At 50.1% G+C, this 6,016-nt stretch overlaps 2 pseudogenes; both read right to left on the bottom strand.

The window, feature by feature from the left end:
* Nucleotides 1-211: 211 nt before the first annotated feature.
* Nucleotides 212-365, bottom strand: LOC114933765 (5.8S ribosomal RNA; annotated as a pseudogene).
* An 807-nt stretch (nucleotides 366-1,172) lies between these two features.
* Nucleotides 1,173-1,907, bottom strand: LOC146720442 (small subunit ribosomal RNA; annotated as a pseudogene; the record flags this gene model as incomplete).
* Nucleotides 1,908-6,016: the final 4,109 nt, after the last annotated feature.

Genomic DNA, 6,016 nt, shown 5'->3' on the forward strand with positions numbered 1-6,016 from the left:
ATTATCATTTCGGTGTGTCATTTCAGACGACGCCAGGATTTGCCCGCGGGCCGGTCGGCGCGGCACAGACACCTCGGGCGAACGTCCAACGATCGCTCGTACGCCCATTGTAAGCGTTGCAAGGCACAGGCGACGCGCGCGCCATTTTCTGGTCGGCCCGCGTCGTGGCCGTGCGCGCTTTTCGGACGCAAGCAGTTTAGGGGTACTAAAACGACCCTCAGCCAGGCTGGTCCGGGAATTGTATCCGTGGACCGCAATGTGCGTTCTAAATGTCGATGTTCATGTGTCCTGCAGTTCACAAGTTGACGCGCAATTAGCTGCGTTCCTCATCGACCCACGAGCCAAGTGATCCACCGTTCAGGGTAATCGTTCAAAAATTTTTGCGTTCGCGGAGAAACGCGCTTCTCGTTCAACCATTGTGGTCTCTTCTTTCGGACGAGAGAGAGAGAATAATCGTGGTGGCTCTTCGATCAGCCTGTCCGCGCGCGTCCGAGGACGCGCGCGGACCGCGCCCTCCCGCCAGGGAAGGCTACGGCACAAAGATAGAGTTGTGTGTTTCTCGTTCGGAGCGTCTCTCCCGCAACGGGAGAGCCGGGCGGAAGCTCTTAGAAGAAACCGTCGGACCGACACAGTTAACAGATTGGCGAAATATCATCGATCCCTTCTCTGTGTTATATATATATATTATAATAATATATGGGGGTCCTCTCGCTCGGCACTCGCGTCGCACACCGTGTGTTCTCGGCACGCTGACCGCTGCCACGCGACAACGGGGAGGGCGCGCGTCGACGAACGTCGTGGGTGCGCACACACGCGTGCGCGGGCATAGGTTACCACCGGTTCGCGCTCAACGCCGAATCGACGCTCTGTGTGTGTGTGACCGGAGAATGGCACACACACGAGCGTGATCGCGAAGCGTCTCGCTCCGAATCGTCGTCGACTACCGCCGGGCGCGCTGCTCTGCTTGCCGACTACTTTCGGTCAGAGAGGCGCGACGGCGTCCGTCGTTATATCAAAACACAACAACAAATTTCGTCAAATCCGTTATTTTCTTTTTCTCTGAGAGCGCCTTTTCAGCGGTCCATTCAGTCGCCGACTGCTGCGAGCGCGCGTCTCCCAAAAGAGAGGACTCTCGACGCAGAGCAGGGACCTCCGGAACGTTAAATGGATCCTTCCTGCAGGCTCACCCTAACGGAAACCCTTGTTACGACTTTACTTCCTCTACTAAGATTCCAAGTTTGGTCATCTCACGGCAAACAGTATCGGGCATGCCGAGACATTGCCGCGCCACCAGTCCGAAGACCTCACTAATCATTCAATCGGTAGTAGCGACGGGCGGTGTGTACAAAGGGCAGGGACGTAATCAACGCGAGCTTTGACTCGCGCTTACTGGGAATTCCTCGTTTATGGGGAACAATTGCAAGCCCCAATCCCTAGCACGAAGGAGGTTCAGCGGGTTACCCGGGCCTATCGGCCAGGGAACACACGCTGATTCCTTCAGTGTAGCGCGTGTGCGGCCCAGAACATCTAAGGGCATCACAGACCTGTTATTGCTCAATCTCGTGCGGCTAGAAGCCGCCTGTCCCTCTAAGAAGATTTGTTTGTACGTTGGTAGTAAAACCCGCCAGCCGAAGCCGGGGGCCTTCGCGATACCATAAGGTACGCCATTTAGCAGGCTAGAGTCTCGTTCGTTATCAGAATTAACCAGACAAATCGCTCCACCAACTAAGAACGGCCATGCACCACCACCCACCGAATCAAGAAAGAGCTATCAATCGGTCAATCCTTTCCGGTGTCTGGGCCTGGTGAGGTTTCCCGTGTTAAGTCAAATTAAGCCGCAGGCTTCACTCCTGGTGGTTGCCCTTCCGTCAATTCCTTTAAGTTTCAGCTTTGCAACCATACTTCCCTCGGTACCCAAAAGCTTTGGTTTCCCGGAAGCAGCCCGCCGAGTCATCGGAGGAACTTCGGCGGATCGCTAGCTGGCATCGTTTATGGTTAGAACTAGGGCGGTATCTGATCGCCTTCGAACCTCTAACTTTCGTTCTTGATTAATGAATGAGGGAGAGAATGAGAGCGTTGCGGAAGTGAGTGAGATAGCGTGTATGAGAGTAATTGGTGCGAGACTCCGTAAATTCCTGTTTACGGAGACGAACAAAATTTCAAAAAGTGCGAGTGAGAAAATACTGGACATTGTGGGAGAATATGATGAACAGATGATAAAAATGTTGTGCAAAAATGAGAGAATACAGGGGAAACTGGATGAGTGTATGCGTCGAGCGAGTCGAAATTTAGTCTACGGCGGAAGTGGAATGAGCTATGCAAGCGTGAGTGCGAAAAATGTTGAAAAGAGCGTGATTGAAAAGGTACAGGAAGTGTATGTGAAAACGAATGAAAACGAAAGAGAAGAGTTATGCGGTAATAGTGAGAGCGGATGATGCAAGTGCGAGTGTGACAAGTGAGGAAGTAAAGGAGAGAATGATGAAACATGTGAGCAAGTCACTGAATGTGCGTGTGAAAGCGGTGAGGAAAGTGAGGAATGGAGGTGTAGCGATTGAGACGATGAGCGAGAGTGAGTTGAAAAGAATAAGAGAGTGTGGTCAGTTTAAGAATGCTGGCCTAAAGGTTGAGCTGCCTCGCAAGATGGGCCCCAAAAGATCATCTTGTACGATGTGCCGAATGATATGGCGAGTGAAGTGTTAATGAGAGAAATGTATGAGAGGAGCTTGAAAGGGCGAGTGGATGAGAGAGTATTTATGGAACGTGTGCGTGTTGTGAGTAGGAATGCGAAGAAAGATGCAACCTGCGGAAATGTGATATTAGAAGTTACGAGTGCAATAAGAAATGTGCTCTGTAGTGACGGACGAGTGTTTGTGCATTGGAAGGCCTTTAGGGTGAAGAGGTTTTTCAGTGTTCTGAGGTGCCACAAGTGCTTCGCATTTGGGCACATGATGCGGCAATGCACCGAAAAGGAAAGACTGTGCCAAAATGTGGATGTGTAGGACACATGATGAGAGATTGTAAAAAGGAAAGTGTGTGTAGAAACTGTAAACTGAAAAGGAGCAAATGTGATCACTCGGTTCTGTCGAAGTGTGTCCGGAATACGTGAGAGCGTTAGAGAGAGAGAAAGCGAGAATAAATGACGAATGAATGGTGCGTGAATGTGGTGTAGTATAACTGCCAGAGAGCGTATGCGGTTATGTGTGATCTGGGTGAGATGATGCGCGAACGTCGAGTGAGTGTAGCACAGCTGCAAGAACCGTATGAAAGGCATGGACGTGTGGTGGGCTTGCCCATAAATATGGATGTGATTGTGTGCGAAAGTGGGACGGTGAAAGCAGCAGTGGTGGTAAATGACTCTAGGTTAGACGTGATGTGCGTGAGAGAGTGTACGAATAAACTTGGAGTGAGTGTGTGGTTGAAGGGGGACTTTGGCGAAATGTATGTGGTGTCCATGTATTGCCAGTATGGTAAGTGTATCGAGCCGTACTTGGCGTACATGGACAGAGTATGTGAGACGGCCGGGAGAAAGCGTCTGCTGATAGGTATGGATGCGAATGCCGTCTCTCCCTTGTGGTATAGCAAGGGTGGAGGCAGCAGAGGAGAGAGTAAAGCGTGTGGTAGAATGATTGAGGAATGGATGATTGCGAGGCGGGATGAATGTTGTTGTATGAGCCAAGCGAGTTTTACTCGTTCAGCGGGCCGAACCGAATGGGGAGAGTGACATCGATGTTACTTTCGTGAACGGCTGTGAATGGAGGGTTGCCGTATGAGTGGGAAGTAAAGCCGGAACTGGGGACGTGTAGTGGACCATAACGTATTGTTAATACGGATGGTACAAAGAGAGAATGTAGGTACGAATGAGGGCATGCGTAGATGGGTGTGCAAGGACGTAGACTGGAAGGATATATGTGTGATATGCGAAAGAAGGTGCGTTAGAGGATGCCAGCGAGCGCCATAGGACGAAGCGGATGCGCAGAGCTGTGTAGAGCGAATGATGAAATGGATCCATAGTGCGAATGATCGATGGATGAAGAGGTGTAAACCCTGTGTATGCTAGGAAGCTTGTGTGGTGGACGGATGAGCTTGAGAAACTGAAGAAGGCCTTGTAGGAAGGAGCAGACGTGCCTACCAGCGTGCGAGAAAGAGGACTGGAAGCAGAGGTGGAAGAAAGAATGAATGAATATAAGTATGTTTTGCGGGAGTATAAGGAGGAAAATGCGAATAGTGGAAAGAGGAGAATTGGAAGCGATTTGTGTGCGTGACTGGGAAGAGGGATCCATGGAGCGATGTTATATAGGTGTGCATGGGGAAAGCGTGATAGGGTAAGATTAAGTGGCATATAAAGTGGGTGATAGAGTGACGAGTACATAAAAAGAAAGCGCGGATGAGCTAATGAAGAGATTCTTCCCGGCAGCAAGGACGAACGTGGCTGATAGACGCCAGGGGGGACGTGAGGAGGAAGAAAAGCAGTTTTGAATGGAGCGAAGTGGATGTGGCAGTGAGATCGATGAAAGTGGGTAAGGCACCTGGTATGATGGTGTGAGTGCTGAGATGTTGCGAGCGATTTGGCGTGCTGTCCCGTTATGGATGAAAAGAATGTATGATGTATGTCCTGAATACAGCGTGTTTTCCCCCCGGCGTGGAAGACTGCGCGGGTGGTAGTGTTATTGAAGTTCTCCCGATAACCTAGGTCGGACCCTGGGTCTTATAGGCCCATTTGACTGCTGTCCGTGCTGGGGAAGTGTTGGAGCGAATGACGGTTGGAAGACTCGGAATGGCGAACGATGTTGTGGGAAGAATGTGTGACGCCCAGTACCGGATTCGTAAGGAATCGGTCGACCGAGGATGCATGGAATCGAGTGCATGACTGGGTGAATGGGTCGGAGAGGTATGTGTTAGGAGTGTTCGTGGACTTCAAAGGAGCGTTTGATAACCTAGAGTGGGAATGTGTGATCGAGAAATTGCGTGAGGTGGAATGTGAAGAAATTGAATTATGGAAGAGCTATTTTAGCGGCAGGCGTGTATGCATGATGGGTGCGTGTGACACAGTGTGGAAAGACGATAAAGCGTGGCTGCCCGCAGGGCTCCATCTGTGATCCTATTTATATGGAACCAATACTGGATGAACTGTTGTGGCGGCTGCGTGAGAGTGAATGTTAAAGTGGTTGCGTACGCGGATGGACTTGTTGTTGGTCGTGGAAGGATAGAGCCGAGCGGAGTTGGAGGAGAAAGGGTACTAAGTGGATGAGAATGGTGTACGAATGGGGAGGTGAAAGTAGGTGTGAGTGTGTCATGAGAACAAGACTGTGATGATGTTGATGAAGGTAGTATGGCTGGGACGAGGCCTCCAATGTACGAGTGAATGATAGATGCGTGAGGTATGCCGAGGAGCGTGAAATATCTGGGTTGTTGTGTGAGTAAAAGGATGAACTACAGGTTGCATCTGGAGTGTCTGAGAAAGAAATGTATGAATGTGGTGGGAAAAATTAAGACGCGTGTTTGAGAAGTGAGTGGGGTTTGCGAAAGAAAGCTGTGACTGTGTTGTACAAAGGTCTGTTCATGTCGTGTGTGATGTATGGAGCGAGTGTATGATATAGAGTGATGAGATTTGATTATGCGAGGGAGCTCATAAATAGGTGCCAGCGAGTGGTGTTGAGTGCGTGTCTGAATGTATGTAGAACGGTCTCCACGGCGGCCATGCAAGTCCTTATGGGTGGCTTGCCGTGGGACCTGGAGTGCGTGAGAAGAGGAGTGGTTGTATAAGGTGAGAAAGGGAATTAGTATGAGTGAGTATAATGTAGTGAATGATAGTGACTTGCGTGAGAAAGGTTGTGGAAGGATGTATGGAATTGGTGAGTGAAAGGCTGTATGAGATGTGGCAGAATAGATGGAATAAGGGCGAGAAAGGAAGAGTGACGTATGAATTTATAAAGAATGTAAGGTTCGCGGGTGAAGTGCCGAGAGTTCGAGCCTAGCTTAAGCCTGGCCTATAGCCTGACAGGGCAGTGATGTTGAA

Source organism: Nylanderia fulva, unplaced genomic scaffold, assembly GCF_048542155.1.
Source record: "Nylanderia fulva isolate GAGA-0341 unplaced genomic scaffold, ASM4854215v1 Scaffold691, whole genome shotgun sequence".
In the NCBI taxonomy this organism is placed as follows: Eukaryota; Metazoa; Arthropoda; class Insecta; order Hymenoptera; family Formicidae; genus Nylanderia; species Nylanderia fulva.